Below are 16830 nucleotides of genomic sequence, written 5' to 3'. Positions count from 1 at the left end.
GTGAGTCTTCCTGACTCCAGGCCCTGCTCTAAGCACTGTCTCCACTTTTAAGATTTGCAAAGCATTTACAATACATTGTCTTATTTAAATATCTCAACTAACCTGTAGGTATATGCTGTTAATAGCCTTATTTTATTGAGAGGAGACTCCATTTCAGGTTAACTGATTTGCCTGGGGTCATACAGCTAATACAGATCTGAGGTAGAATTTGAACCCAGGACTACCTGACTTCCAAGTCCAACCATCTCTCTACTATGTCACCTTGTCTTGAGCATGTAGACATTACAAATTGCTTCATGGAATGTAGGGGAGAAAATAATGAAGAGGAACATGCTTTAAGCACCAACTATGTGCCAGGCACTATGCTAAGTTCATTTTTTGAAACCTTTATTTTCTGTATTAGAATAAATACAAGTTTCTGTTCCAAGGCAGAAGATAGTCAAGGGCTAGGCACTTGGAGTTAAGTAACTTGCCCAGGGCCATACAGTTAGGAAGTATCTAGGGCCAGATTTGAACCCAGCATTTCCCATCTCTAGGCTTGGCTCTCGATCCACTGAGCTACCCAACAGCCCCTATGCTAAGTACTTTTAAAATATTACTTCATTCGATCCTCACAACAACCCCATGAAATAGGAGCTGTTATTGTCCCCTTTTGGCAGTTGAGGACACTTTGAGGCAGACAAAGGTCTGAGGCTGGATTTGAGGCTGGGCCTTCCTGAGTCCAGGCCAGACATTCTCTGCTGTGCCACCTGGTTGCCTATGTAGGCCTTCCTGTGGCCATTAGCCACCTTAATCTGTACCACGAAAGTTATTAGCAAGGTCATCTGTAGCGTATTTCTCTCTATCCCGTTACTTACTGTGTGTCTAGCACTCTTTGGCTTACTTATGAGAGGTAGCTGCTTTGATACATTTTTAAAGAATTTGAGTCTAGGTGGCACAGTGAATCGAGCACCAGGCCTGGAGTCAGGAGGACCTGAGTTCCAATCTTGTCTCAGATATTTACTAGCTTTGTGACACTGGGCAAGTTCTTTAACCCTCTTTGCCTTGGTCTCCTCATGAGTAAAATGAGCTGAAGAAGGAAAAGGCCAGCTATTTCAGTATCTTTGCCAAGAAAACCTCAAATGGGATTACAAAGAGTTCCACAAGACTGAAACGACTGAACAACAACAAAACACACCCTCCACCAATGCAGATTGAAGGCCCTCCACATAGCATGATATGAGAGTTGTTGTGAGTTCTTGTGAGAGAGTTGTGACTGAAAAATTCACCAAGGCAGTGGGATGTGTAGAGTATCTTTAAATGTTCTGGTTTGGTGCAATTGATTCATTTGTGTATGGATGAACATTTCAGAGGGGCCTGGTTACCCTCTAAGAAATAACTTAAGTATAGAAAAGTCTTAATCTGTGATGATAGTCTGCCTTGTGTCCCTACAGATAATGCCTAGAGTACCTAGCATATAGAGTTGTTGTGATGATCAAATGAAATGGCATTGTCAAATACTTTGCAAACCCTAAAGTGTGGTATAAAGGGGAACTCTTCTTACATCTTTATGATCATAAGGCAATTAGATGGAGAGGAAGTCCTGAGTTCAAATTCTGCTTTAAGCATTTGCTAGGGATGTGACCTGGGCAAGTCACTTCACTTTTGTTCCTCAGTTTCCTTCTCTGTAAAATTGAGACAAAGAGAACCTACTACTTCTAAGCATTGTTGTGAGAATAAAGTGAGATCATATTTGTAAAGCACTTTGCAAATCTTAAAAACATTATATAAATGATAATTATTATTATTGTTGTTGTTATTTCATTGAGTATTCATAATAATTGCCATTTGGCCTAAGCCTGCTAACTAGCTATGGAAAAGCCTAGCCCATGAATCAACTTCCAAACTGATTGTTGAATCAGTCCAGTTAAATCAGTGTAGAAGTGCTCAGATTGTAAGCTCTCCCAAAAAAGTGGTTGTGACCTTCCCAAGTTGGAGAACTGTGTGAGTATTCATAAATAAATGTTGTTTGGTCGTGTCCAACTCTTCATGACCCCACTTGGGATTTTCTTGGCAGAGATACTGGAATAGGTTGCCATTTCCTTCTTCAATTCATTTTACAGATGAAGAAACTGAGGCAAACAGAGTTAAGCGACTTGCCCAGGTCACACAGCTAGGAAGTGTCTGAGGCCAGATTTGAACTCGGGAAGATGAGGCTTCCTGATTCCATGCTCAGCTTTCTATCCATTTCACTACTTAGTGGCCCATTAAATCAATATGGGCGAGTTCTTACTGCAAAGCAGGGTCTGTCCCAGGATGGTTTCTTTCTTGGAACTACCAGCAGGTGGTGCTGCTGGCACACTTGACAGTTGTGAGCTGGAATTTTGTGGTTCAAAAGCTGTGGTTTAGTGGTACAGGGTGATTTAGGTCCATTCTCTGGGCTGGAGGAACTTGCATAGTTTTTCTTTGACACAAGGTTTCATTAAAATAACAGTAAGCAAATGGGTGCCATCAATTAGTTGTGGGTCAGACAGTTGACTCCCCTTAAAGCTGATGTGAAATAAATCCATTTCTCCTATTTGTGATAGACTTTATATTTGTAAGCACTTAGGGTAAACCATGTGTCACTAAGATTTAGTGTCCACACAAATGTAAGATGTCCTATTTTAAATTTGAATTCCATTCTGAAATTCTACCATCCCTGCACTAGGGATACCAAACATAATCCCTATCCTCGAGCCTTTCAGTTCTATACTAAAGGGGAAAGTATATACACAGATGAGTAAATGCAAAACAAAAACAGAGATTTCAGCAGGTAGAGTGTTTGAAGATGAAGTAGACCAAACACCTGGGTTCAAATGTGACCTCAGATACTTCTTAGCTCTGTGACCCTGGGCAAATCACTTACTCTGCCTAGTCCTTGCCCTTCTCTCTTAGATTTGTTACAAGGACAGAAGGTAAGGGTGTAAAAAAAGATGGTGATGATGGAATAGACAAGTGGATCAGTTGACCAGACATTTTCATCTAAAGCAAAAAGTCCTGACTGGAGTATATGAACTTTTTAAAAAATATTTTTGATAGTTGTATTGGTTTCCTTTGTAATCCTAATATAATCCTTTGTAATGTATTTACAAGCATTATTCTGAGAAGAGGTCCATAGGCTTCAAAGCAACCTGCTTGCCAAAGGGTTCCATGGTTCAAAAAAGGTTGACAATCTAGTGTGGGGCCTGTACCTCTTCTCTACTTTGTAAAACATTCATAATGAATATTGTCTTTGTCTGAAGACATTTGTGTTACTTAGACCTTGGGCCCATCCACTCTTAATTTCTCAATTTCCAAAAGAGCTTTTTATGATGTATACTTTTTATGTTACTTTTCATAGGTTTGTTGTTTTATTTCAGATTTATGGCTCAAAATACTTTGAAGATGATTTAACTTAGAGGTTTCCTTCACCATTTTTGTGTCATGCACTTCTTTGGCAGTCTATTACAATGTATGATCAATTCTCAGAATAATGTTTTTAAATGCATAAAATAAAATACATAGGATTACAAAAAACCCCCGCCAATTATACTGAAGTTATCAGAATATATTTGAATATAGTTATCAGAATATATTTGTTTAAACCTAAATTCAAGGAGAGCAGGCTAAGAACCCTTGAGTCTACCCTACCCCCTACCCCATTTTATGAATAGAAGACTAAAGCCCACAGAGAAAGTGACTTAACTAGGGTCTTGCCAATTATAAGCATCACAACCAAGAGTGGAACCCAAGTCCTCTGACTCCTAATTCAGAGGTCTTCCCACCGTACCACACTACCTTTCTTCTTGTTATTATTGTGTATTCATAATATTTGTATTCTGGCTTTATTCTTTATCAAAGTCTGTATCTTTCCATATTTCTATGTGGTCTTTGTGTACTTAATTATGTCAAAAGAAATCACAATATAACCATCAGTCAACCCTCCATTGTAGGACACATGGGCAGTCCTTTGTTATTCAGTTGTTTCAATCTTTTCCAATGTGACAAAAATTTCAAGAGAGAGTTGTTATTAGCATGGCGGCCTCCAGTGAGTCTGAGGTTGAGTCTAAGACAGAGACCATGGCTCCCCAGGAGCGGGACACTCCAGAAGACATAGTGTTGGAGGCTCCGGCCAACGGGCTGGCTTTTTACACAGCACGGAACCTCCTGGCCGCAGGGGACGTGGACAGGGACATGTTCATCTTCAAGTATTCCTGTTGGGAGGGTGAAACCAGGGAGCTCTGGTCCTCAGGACACCATCTCAAGTCCTGTTCTGACCTGGCCTTTTCCAAAGATGAAGATAGACAGAAACTTATCAGTGTTTCCAAGGATAAAGCCATTCATATCCTAGATGTTTAGCAAAGCCAACTGGATAAACGAATTTCCAAGGCTCACAGTGTACCTATCAGTAGCTTATTGCTAGTAGATGAGCATCTATTAGCTACTGGGGATAATGTTGGCAGTATTCGGCTCTGCGACCAGAGGAAGGAGGGTCCTACCATGGACTTGAAGCAACATGAGGAATACATTGCAGATATGACTCTGGACCCTGCTAAGAAGCTACTTCTTACTGCCAGTGGGGATGGCTACCTTGGTGTCTTTAATATTAAATGCCATTGATATGAACTTCTATCAGAAACAGAGTGGGAATTTGACCTCGTTCAATAATGAAGAGGGGAAAGAAAGTTGCTTGGGGCTCTAGTGAGAGGACCATTTACCTCTTCAACTGGAATGGTTTTGGAGCAACTGCCCTAAAGGCAGAGTCTATGGGCTGCATTGTGCCTATCACAAACAATCTGCTATGCACAGCCTCTACTGATGGGATTATTAGGGCAGTCAATATCCTGCCAAACTGAATTGTGGGCAGTATGGGGCAACATGCTGGTGAACCTGTGGAGCAATTAACCCTCTCTCACTATGGTAAGCTTCTTGCCAGCATTGGCCATGACCATAGGCTCAAATTCTGGGATGTGACACAGCTTCTTTCAGTGGTAGTTGATGATTATCGGAAGCACAAGAAAGGTAGCCAGTTACAAGCTCTAAGCAGCAAGGCCTGGGGGATAGATGATTTTTTTGCTGAACTTAAAGAGGAGGAAGACATAGTACCTAATATAGTGGAAGAAGAAAGTGAGGACAGACTGAGAGGATGGTAGTGGGGATCATCCAAGACCTTCTGTTGCAGTTAAGTAAATCAGCCCCCTCTCTGTTTTTTTACAATAGTTTCTAAAGCCTATTTAAGGACCTTCTATAGAGGCTGCTTCAAGCATAACTGAGACTGAGACCACTTTGGTTCTAAGGCAGAGGGGAGGAACATGTTAAAAACCACCAGGCTCAGTAGTTAACCTGGATTTTTGTTCTTTTTAGTGAGTGATGACAGGATGACAAAACAATACAAAATTCTGTACTCTTGGATTATAGTGTCAATACTACCTGTAGTCTTCCACTTAAAAAGCTGAAAACTGAACGCAACCTGCTCCAACTGGGCTCTAATCAGAATTAAGAGAAGAGCCCTTGTAGCAGACATAGCATGGACACATATATACCAACCTCAGGCTTTTAATTAAATAGAAGCAAAACAGATTTGAAACTCAGCATATAGGCGCATAGAATACTAAGGAGAAAGGACCAATGATGAGCAGAAGAACCAAAGAATTGACTTTAGGTCTAACTAGCCATTAAGGAAACAGCTTGAGGGACAAAACCAGAACACACATAAGGATTAAGTGGGTGGAGATGTAACTGGCATAGAGGGAAGGCAATAGGGAAACAGAGGAAGTTGTCCCTCTAGGTCAGGGCCTAGTGTTCAACTTCAGGGCCCTGCCCTTCTTGAAAGACTAAGGGTCTCTTTACCCTATCTCCTGACAGGTTATAAACATACAACAGAAAGTAGACAGTGGCTTTTTTTAGCAGGAAAACCACTCCCACCCTGAGCTTTCATTTCCCCTTGGCTCACCTAGTGCTTCCAAGAGGCATAAGGACACAGCATTCTTGCCCACTTCATTCCACTTGGCCCCTCCTTTGTCACAAATACCCAGATAAGGCCACTGAAAGGCACTGAGCGACCAGGAATCACCCCCTGTTACCAGAATCTATGCCAGCCTGCAGGCCCCACTCCCAAGCACTTGGTGAGAAATACAGGCAAGCCCAAGTGCTTCTGTTGGCACAGTGTCTCAAGTGTCTGGGCACAGCTAGGTGGTAGTGGGGTCCCTAATTTCTCAGGTAGGATCCTGTGGCTTGTCTCAAGCCCCAAGCCCCGAAATAAAAAAAAAAAAATATTTCCAAGAGACTGACTTCTGGGTAAGAATATCAATTTATTGATTAGGCTAGCATTAACTACAAAATTAATTAATTGGTCATAGATCTCTTAAGTGATCCCTCATGCAGATCCATAAATAGAAAATTTTAGGAGCTCATTATTAATTCCCTCCTTTGGACATCCCAAGACATCTCTGTTTGGGGAATAGCTAATAAGGAGGTGATCCATCAAAACTCTCAATTCTTCTCCATCTGTTGGTAATGGTGGGCTAGCCATGTAAAGGTCTCGTGCTCCCCAACTACTCAGGAGAAAAATCCAGTTATGCCCAATCAAAATTGTCCCTTGCAGTGATTTCCAATGAGAGATTGAAGGACTCATTATTTAGGCTATTTGTGGGTATCTCTTTTCTTCCATAATCTCACTTTCCTATTCTCTGATAGGAGAAATTCTTTGGGTGGGGCATAAAAGAATGAATCCTGAGGCTGAGGGACTAATTTGAGCTTCTTGATTCCAAACCCAAATACAGAAACAATTCGCAATATATTAAAAAATAAATCCTCTCACCAGAACTCTTTGTGAGTCCATTTGAGATTTTCTTGGCAAAGATGCTAGAGGGGTTTGCCATTTCCTTCTCCAGCTCATTTTACAGATGAGGAAACTCAAGGAAACAGAACTAAATGACTTGCCCAGGGTCACACAGCTAGTAGGTGTCTGAGGCCAAATTTGAACTCAGCAAGATGAGGCCTGGCACTCTATCCATTGTGCCACTTAGATATAGTTCTTAGTTTTTTGCTATTACAGATAAAGCTGCAGTGAATACTTTTGTATATGCTTACTCCCTTAGGGTATACTTCTGTAACCCAGGTAAAAGGCCTGCTTAGTCTCTTAGTGCTTATTGTATAATTCCTTTTTGCTTTCCCAAAGATTTGCACCAATTTACAACCCGACCAGCAGGATGACATGTCTTTTTCTTCATTACTCATAATAACGGTTCTTGCCAACTTAATAGATGTTAGGTGATTCCTTAGAATGATTTTAATGAGAATGGGAATCTTTAAACTGTTAGAATTTTTAAAAAAGACTTCATATATAAATGCCTTTTTTGGGCTACTGAACATAAATAAGCTTAACCATTCACCTTTAGCAAAAGACACTGCATTCATTAGGATCTATTTCAAGCTGTTGGGCAGTAGGTGGAAATATTAAAATAGTGTGGCAACAGTCTTTTTTTTTTTTACTTTTAAACATTATTTTATTTGGTCATTTTCAAACATTATTCATTGGAAACAAAGATCATTTTCTTTTCCTCCCCCCCTCCCACCACCCCTCCCATAGCCGACGTGCAATTCCACTGAGTATCACATGTGTCCTTGATCCAAACCCATTTCCATGTTGTTGGTATTTGCATTAGAGTGTTCATTTAGAGTCTCTCCTCAATCATGTCCCCTCAACCCTTGTAGTCAAGCAGTTGCCTTTTCTCGGTGTTTTTACTCCCACAGTTTGTCCTCTGTTTGTGGATAGTGTTTTTTCTCATAGATCCCTGCAGATTGTTCAGGGTCACTGCATTGACACTAATGGAGGAGTCCATTATGTGCAATTGTACCACAGTGTATCAGTCTCTGTGTACAATGTTCTCCTGGTTCTGCTCCTTTCACTTTGCATCACTTCCTGGAAGTTGTTCCAGTTCACATGGAATTCCTCCACTTTATTATTCCTTTGAGCACAATAGTATTCCATCACCAATATATACCACAATTTGTTCAGCCATTCCCCAATTGAAGGGCATCCCCTCATTTTCCAATTTTTGGCCACCACAAAGAGTGCAGCTATGAATATTCTTGTACAAACCCAGCAGTGCTATGTATGGCTGGATCAAAGGGCAGACAGTCCTTTATCGACCTTTGGGCATAGTTCCAAATTGCCCTCCAGAATAACTGGATCAATTCACAACTCCACCAGCAATGAATTAATGTCCCTACTTTGCCACATCCCCTCCAGCATTCATTACTTTCCTTTGCTGTCATGTTAGCCAATCTGCTAGGTGTGAGGTGATACCTCAGAGTTGTTTTGATTTGCATCTCTCTGATTATCAGAGATTTAGAGCACTTCTTCATGTGCTTATTAATAGTTTTGATTTCTTTATCTGAAAACTGCCTATTCATGTCCCTTGGTCATTTATCAATTGGAGAATGGCTTGATTTTTTGTACAATTGATTTAGCTCTTTGTAAATTTGAGTAATTAAACCTTTGTCAGAGGTTTTTGTTATGAAGATTATTTCCCAATGTGTTGCTTCCCTTCTGATTTTAGTTACATTGGTTTTGTTTGTACAAAACCTTTTTAATTTGATGTATTCAAAATTATTTATTTTACATTTTGTGACTCTTTCTAAGTCTTGCTTGGTTTTAAAATCTTTCTTTTCCCAAAGGTCTGACATGTATACTATTCTGTGTTCACCTAATTTACTTATAGTTTCCTTCTTTATGTGCAAGTCATTCACCCATTCTGAGTTTATCTTGGTGAGGTGTTGATCCAAACCTAATCTCTCCCACACTGTCTTCCAATTTTCCCAGCAGTTTTTATTGGCAACAGTCTTCTTGATTTTGAGGTCTTCAAATAAATTGATGTTTATGCCCATCATAATTCAGTGGTATTTAATTACTCTGAATCGAATTACTATTTGTTGGTCAACTAACAATTATAAGTGCCTGTTACTATGCTAAGCTGGCAGCTAGGTGATACAGTAGATAGACTGCCCAGTCTGGGATCAGGGAGATTCATCTTTCTAAATTCAAATCTGACCTCAGACATTTTCTAGTATGGCCCTGGGCAAGTCATTTAACCCTCTTTGTCTTGGTTTCCTCATTTGTAAAATTAGCTGGAAAAGGCAATGGTAAACCACTCCAGTATCTTTGCCAAGAAAATCCCAAATGGGGTCACAAAGAGTTGGGTGTAACTGAACAACAACTGTGCTATGCACTGGGTCTACAAAGGCAAATGATGGTTCCTGTCCTCAAGGAACTCCCAATATAATACAGTTCTTTTAAAAAGTACATCAGATTTTCCCTCTAGTTATTCAGTCATCTTACTTATTTAAATGATACTAAAAATGATGCCAGCCTTATTTGCCCTCTACACTGAATCCTATTTAGATTAATTACTTACCCTCCTGACACTCGGCTTTGGACATGCCCTTCAACTGAGTGCTCCTAGAATAGATGCTGCTCTTTGTATTGCCAGCACTTAACACAGACCTTTGTACATAGTAAGTGCTTATTGAATGTTCATTCATTCATTTATTCATTCATTCATTCTATCCATGTATGCCAGAAGGGCATACAGATTTTGGAATGAAGGCCAGAGGCAATAGAAACACAAGTTTCTATTTGATAAATAGAAATACACAAGACAGTTTTTAAAATATATATATATATACATTTATCTTTTTGTCAAATAATGGTTTCTTACTTAGTAACCCCATGACCATGAGCCAAATCATTTAGTAACAATAGCAATAGCCAACATTTACATAGTGCATTAACATTTGCAAGGTGCTTTACAGATATTATCTCATTTAATCCTCTCAAAAATCCTGTGAGAATATGCCCCTTTCTTTCTTCTGATACTGCCACCACCCTGGTTCAGGTCTCTATTTCCTCACAGCTGGACTATTGCAATAGGCCAGTCATGGATCTATCTGCCACTTGTCTCTCCCAGCTCCAATCCATCCTCCTTAACCCTACCATGTTGCTTCCTTACTCAGTAAACTCCAGTGGCTCCCTGCCACCTCCAAGATCAAATATAAAATCCCTTTTTGGGATTCAAACCCCTTCATAACTTAGCTTTGTTTCTCCCCACCCCCCACAACAAACATTCTTTCATCAGTGACATTGTCATCCTTGCTGTTCCTCAAGCAAGACACTCCATCTTGGGGTAGCTGGGTGGTGCAATGGATTGAGAGCCAGGCCTAGAGATGGGAGGTCCTAGGTCTCAGACATATCCTAGCTGTGTGACCCTAAGAAAGTCACTTGACCTCCATTGCCTAGCCCTTACCACTCTTCTGTCTTGGAACTAATACATAATATTGATTCTAGGATGAAAAGGAAGGGTTTAAAAAGAAAAAGAGATACTCCATCTCTAGACTTCAGGCTTTTTCCATGCCTGAAATGTTCTCCTTCCTCATCTTTGCCTCCCTCAAATCCTAGCTAAAATCTTACTTCTGTAAAAAGTCTTTCCCAGTCCCTCTTAACTAGTTCTTTTTTCTCTCTGTTAATTATTTTCTTTTCTTTTTATCCTGCACATTTTATTGTTTACGTAGTTGTTTGCACATTGTCTTCTATCAGAATTGAGATTAAGGTAAACTGAGAGACAAAGTTCTTTTTTTAATTAATTTTAATTTTTAAGTATTTTTCCATGGTTATATGATTCCTTTTCTTTCCCTCCCCTTTTTCCTCCCCCCTCCCAGAGCTGACAAGCAATTCCACTGGGTTGTACAAATGCTGTCACTTGATGCCCATTTTCATATTATTCATTTTTGCTATAGAGCGATCTTATAAAGCCAAAACCCGAAATCACATACCCATATATACATGTGATAAGTGATATCATATATTCTTCTGTTGCATTTCTACTCCCATAGTTCTTTCTGAGAGACAAAGTTCTGAACATGATCAGTATTATTAGATTAGACCCAACAGATGAGATCAGTGGCCTCTTTCAATGGCCAAAGGTCCTAAGTAAGGCCTAATAGGGTCTTTTACAACCACTAGCAAGATAACATAGCAAAACCTTAATTATGATATGTGTAGCTTCTGATTGGCCTGACATTGCATCATGCCAATCGTGATTGGTAGACATTTTAATGAGGCAGTGGGTTGAATCACCTCCACTTCTCCCTATTGCTTCCTCTTGGAAGATGGGAGTAATGTTCAGATGATTAGTCTGCACCTGGAGACTTTAATTGAATCAACTTGAATTTGAGTTAGATGAAATTGGTGGGGGGAGGAGGTAGGACAGGAACAAGCAGCAGTGGGTGACCTTACAAAAGTAGACCATACCAAAGGAGAAATTTAATTCATAGTAGAATTGAGTCCTACATGGAGGTAATTACAAGAGAAAAGCTTGACCAAGTTTCTCCTGTATAAAGTAAATGATGGAGTTATAACGTTAATGAGTTGGACTTAAAAGACCATAGGAAAGTATTGAACCCATGGCAGCTTGATTGAGTCGTATAAATAGAATTAGAATCAATTTTCCATTATATACTCCCCCATTCCACTATGAGCTCTTTGAGGGCGGGGGCTGCCTTTTGCTTTTCTTTGTTTTCCCCAGTCCATAGCCCCATGGAGTAGGCAATTAATAAATGCTTATTGATTGATTGGGGTAGGTGCTATTATTATCTCCATTTCATGTTTGAGGAAACTATTAGATTAAATTAATAGCTCCAGGTTCTTATTTTCCATAGTTTATTAATAATCACTTGAAATTGAGAACGCAGATATATAGCGATTTAAGACTAATCTAACCCAATTGACCATGTGGTTCTCCACATGGCTGGCTGACTCAGCCCTGGTGCTCCACTGCCACCTCCCAGGGAATAAAAAGCGATATGTCTCACCCCACACCTTTATCCTTTCTTGACCCGGACCCGTAACCTTTAGGTCTGGGTCATATTCCTGGGGCTCTTCACCTACAACCTCTGTTTGGCTTGTTCATGTGACACCCATGTCACATGAGGTAGGACGAGCTGGGGGAAAGGGAGCGGATTCTGTTTACACAAAACCAAGTCAGACAGAGGCTAAATAACTTGCCAGGATCTCATAAGTACTACGTCTCTGAGGCTGAACACTCTTCACTATGACACCGCCTGCCCTTCTAAGAATCCGTTTTAAAACTTGTAAAATAGAGATAATAGTATTTGAACAATATACCCTGAGGGATTCTTATGTAATTGTTGTAGGCTAGGCCAGTATGGTGGTTCAAGTTCTGGACTGAAACAAAACAAGTCATTCATAAGACCATATGGTTGTTTTTAATAAGTTTACTTAGTCGTTGTATGGAACAAATATTCAGCATTGACTCAGTTGGGTGTAGCTTCCTGGTCTCTGTGTTGGCCATGATCCATCAATTATGATGCCTGAGACTTTGTAGGCTAGTTTTTTAACTCAGGTCACCAGAAAGGGAGCTCAGTGGTCCAACTCCCTGGGTAAGTCTCAAGGACAGTTTCAATACAATGTTGTTCCTTTGACAAAAATGCTTTGTAAACCAAGCTGTTTACTGGTGGGAGTTATTATTATCCTTCCCTCACTGATTACCCTTTGTGTTCCAGTTTTAAGATTAGACCTGCTTTTTTCTTTTTATGTCTCAGAAGGCTTTGGATTTTTGTTTGTCTTTTAAGGGCAGTGCATGTTTTATAGTTTAGAACCAGAGAATAGAATCTTGTCCCTTCAGGGAGCTCTCCAAGGTCCCTTCTAGCTTTAAATCCCATAAACCCTTAGAAGTCACTGAGTCCTCATTTGTTCCCGGTTCAAAAGATCTGGGAGTTCATCCTTTCAGCTACTCAGCAGTTGTAGTGAGTAGCAACAGAGATGCTTTTCAATGGCAAAAGATTAGCTTAGTTGAATGTCTTTTTTTTTTAATTATGCAAATTCACTCCTCAGTTTTCCAAAACTTTCTGCTGAATTTTCCCTTTCTTGACTTTTTCTGTTGTTTATCTTCCCATTTAGAATGATTGCATTTCCAACTTTACTACTCTTTGCACTATCCTTTTTTCTCTAGTAATATCAATTATTTATTAAAATTTATTAGAATTATTCTCCTAAAACCACTTCATCCCTCTTTGACCACTTTCCTCAAGGACTTTCTTATAGCTGGTCACCAAGGACCTAGAGTAATCCAGTTGTTTTTTCAGTTGGGTCTGATTCTTTGTATTTCCATTTTGGGGTTTCTTGGCAAAGATACTGGAGTGGTTTGTCATTTCCTTCTCCAGCTCATTTTACAGATGAGGAAACTGAGGCAAACAGGGTTAAGTGATTTGGTCACATATGTATCCGAGTCTGGATTTGAACTCAGGTCTTCCTGACTCTAGGCCTGGTGCCCTGTCCATGGTGCCACTTAGCTGCCCTGAAGTAATCCAAGGGATTCCCTAAAACTCTAATCCCTTCAGGCAATATATTATTAGGTAGATCAGGAAATAAGAGAAGGCAATGGTCTTAACTAGACCTAGGCATTTCTCATTCTAAGAGTGGTTACCGCCTTTATTGCCATTTTCCAGGGCCTTAACTTTTCCTTTTTTGTTTTTAACCCTTTCTGTATTAGTAACAACTTGTAAGACAGAAGGACAAGAGCTAGGCAAACAAGGCTAATTGACACGCCATAGGTCATACAGCTATCTTTATGAGAAATGTCTGGTTAGATTTGAACCCAGGACCTCCAGATTCCAGACCAGACCTGGCACTCTATCTACTGTGTCACCTAACTGCCCCTTAATTTTCCTTCTTAACTTTTTATATATTTTCCCAAGACAAAGGATTAGGCCTAAAAGAAAGAATTTTATTGGAAAGCATAAGAAGTTTGACTCAGTACTAGTGATGTCTCCTTCAGGAAACTAGAAAGAACTTTAGATTGTGACAATATTTATGAATATTTTCATTTGAACTAAAAATGCTTTTCACATGCTTCCACAGCATATACTGCCATAGTTACACCTGCTACTGAAAGTGCTGTAGGCCAGCAAGGCTCCCAATTTCAGAATAGGAAGTATTATTTTAGTGACCCATGTAACTTTTGCATCTCTTGTTACATAGACTAAACTCTAGCAGTAGAGAGGTTCCAGTGTGGAATGTGATCCCCAAAACTGTTAGAGGCCAGGACAAAGTGATTATTCTTCCTAGGGCCTAAGGCCTCTGTATAGTTTTTTCCACAGGTAGAATTTTAGAGTTTTAGTCTTTGGGATGAGAAGTAACTCCAGAATTGAGGAGAGAGGGGAGGAGAGGAGAGATGGTGGGAGGTGTTGAGAAATGGGGAGGAGAGGTTATTAAGTAAAAGAACCAAGTGCCAGACATTCAAGAACAAAGAAACAGAAGCAGCTTTAATGGGAAAGAGAGGCAAATGCAAAACATAAAGGCATTTTGTCAGGTTTAGGATAACATCTCTGGAGGAAAACAGAAGAGAGCACAGTCAGTGTGGCATTAAGAGGCAGCAAGGGAGTAAAGTGGATGGAGCACTGAATCTGGAATCAAGAAGTCATTGAACATTTATGGAGCGCCTGCTATGTGCCAGGCATTGTGGCAAGACAGACCTACCCTTAAAGACAAATGAGGGAAACCACATACAAAACAGCCATGTTTGTTGTTACTCAGTCATGTCAGACTCTTTGTGACCCCATTTGGGGTTTTCTTGGCAGATCTAGAAGGGTTTGCCATTTCCTTCTCCAGTTCATTTGACAAATGAGGATGATTGAGACAAAAAGGGTTGTATGACTTGCCCAAGGTCACCTAGCTACTAATTGTTTGAGGCCAGATTTGGACTTATGAAGATGTGTCTTCCTGACTCCAGGCCCGCTTTATCCATTGGCACCTAGCTGCTCGATAACTATGTACAAACAAGCTATATAAGTTTAATGGGAAATGAGCAACAGAGGGAAGGAAGGCACTGGAATTAAGAGGAGTGCAGAAAGACTTCCTGTAGATGATGGAATTTTACCTGAGATTTGAAGGAAGCCATGAGGTAGAGATGAGGGAGAGCATTCTAGGCATGAGAGATGACTGGTAAAAATTGCCCAGAATGAGGAAATGAGAGTATTTGAAGAATAGCAAGGATGCTAGTGTCACTGGATAGAAGAGTACCTAGCCATGTGACCTTGAGCAAGTCCCTTAACTTCCATTTGCCTCAGTTTCCTTGTCTGTAAAATGAGAATAATAGTAATAGTGATTCTTCAACCCAGCTAAGAAGGCCAGAAGTAGAAATATTTAGGCAAAGTCAGAGAGCAGCAAAGAGTGCTGCTTGGGGAATGTAGAGGGGATGGAGAAGGAAACAGCAAAGCACTCCAGTCTCTGCTAAGAGAACCTCAAATGGGATCACCAAGAGTTGATGAGATGGAAACAACTGGACAACAATAAATGTGTGGACAGAGATGAGGCTGGAGCCAATTGATGGAGGGCCTTGGAGGGTAGAGGTGAGAAGCTTTCACCGTATTTCTTTGGCAGTAGGAAGGGGATCCAATAGAGGATTTTGTGTAGTTGGGGGTGGGAAGGTGGGTTATATCATGTTAGAGGTGGCTCAAGTATGGCACACAGTCTAAGATCCATGTTGGAATGAAATGAGGTGCTCAGAAACAACTGAACAACGAACAGAGGGCAGTTTATTTTGCCCTAACAGCTGAGATATGCAGCTCTCAGTGGCTGAGAATTCTTGTGCCCTTAGCTTTGGTCTCTTCTCTTCCATCTGTGGGCCTAGGTGTCCCAGGGTCAATCCATTGTGTCCCAGGAGCCATCCATCCGTAAAGGAGAAGCTGCATCCAGGAAGTGAGGGCCATTTAGGTCCAGGATGGCAGCCTTGTCTCCTTTTAGTAAAAGCTTATCCATGTATGAGAAAGGAAGGAGGGCTGGGTGGACCCAACCCTTTCTTTAGAGAACTGCCAATAGATATCCTATCACACATGCTCATAGGGACTCTTCTGGCAGGGGCAAGAAGACTAGATTGGAGGGAAAAGGCCACAGGCTCTGTTCTCCAACTGAAACCGAAAACAAGAATTTAATGGGGACTCCCTAAGGGGTGAAGTAGCATGTCATGCTCCAGTGGCAGCTGCTCTTAGGCTGGGTATAGCCAAACAGACTGGGTTGAGGGAGGACAAAGATCCAGGTATCAGCCATGCCTGTGACTAAACTCTAATTAGCATCATTGTGTTTATCCTTCCTGTTAATTCCTAGTCAAAGTTCCATCTGGTAAACCCTTTTTCAAAGAACTAAAGGAAGGCCATTTTGTTAGATATTTACATGTCCCTGGTTAGGGAAGAGGATGATTATGAACTGAATCTGCCCCAGAGCAAAAGGAGCCAGAAAATGGAAATCTCAGGAGAAAAAAGTCAAGACTGGTGATAAAAGTTAGTCTCTCTCTTCTTGCCTTATTCATCTAACAGGATCCTCTCCTAGTGGTCTCATGCTGAGGTTCAGTATTAAAAGAGACTCTGCTTTTAGGTTTGGTCTCTCCACCTCCATCCATTGGCCCCCTGGATCCCAGGAGTCTTCCATCCAAAATTGGGCTAGACTGCCTTGGAAGGTGGTGGGTTTTCCTTGGATTTTTTCAAGCAGAAATTGAATTTGCCAAAAAGAGATGTCCAAACTGATAGAGTTCCCATGACCTCTTCTCAGGTATTCTGTGATAGGGATTCCTACTGGGGTAGAGCTTGGTCTAGAATGTCACAGAGTTTTCTTCCAACTCTCAAATTCTGTGATTTGAACAAGCTTTAGGAATGCAGAAATGTGGCAGCCTTCCCCTTCTACTCTTCTTCCCATCCCCACCCCTTAAGAATGATGGTCCAAAGGCCTACCAGATGCTTGACTTGTTTTGTCCTTTA

At 40.6% G+C, this 16830-nt stretch overlaps 1 protein-coding gene and 1 pseudogene across 4 annotated transcripts in view; both read left to right on the top strand.

Moving 5' to 3' along the window:
- ARMC7 (armadillo repeat containing 7) overlaps positions 1 to 16830 on the top strand; it is a 40840-nt gene that overhangs the window by 22748 nt on the left and 1262 nt on the right. The gene's annotated exons all lie outside the window — the stretch shown is intronic.
- On the top strand, positions 7 to 16819 carry LOC130457251 (WD repeat-containing protein 55-like; annotated as a pseudogene).

This window comes from Monodelphis domestica, chromosome 2, assembly GCF_027887165.1.
Source record: "Monodelphis domestica isolate mMonDom1 chromosome 2, mMonDom1.pri, whole genome shotgun sequence".
Taxonomy (NCBI): domain Eukaryota; kingdom Metazoa; phylum Chordata; class Mammalia; order Didelphimorphia; family Didelphidae; genus Monodelphis; species Monodelphis domestica.
This window is presented reverse-complemented; position numbering and strand designations above follow the sequence as displayed.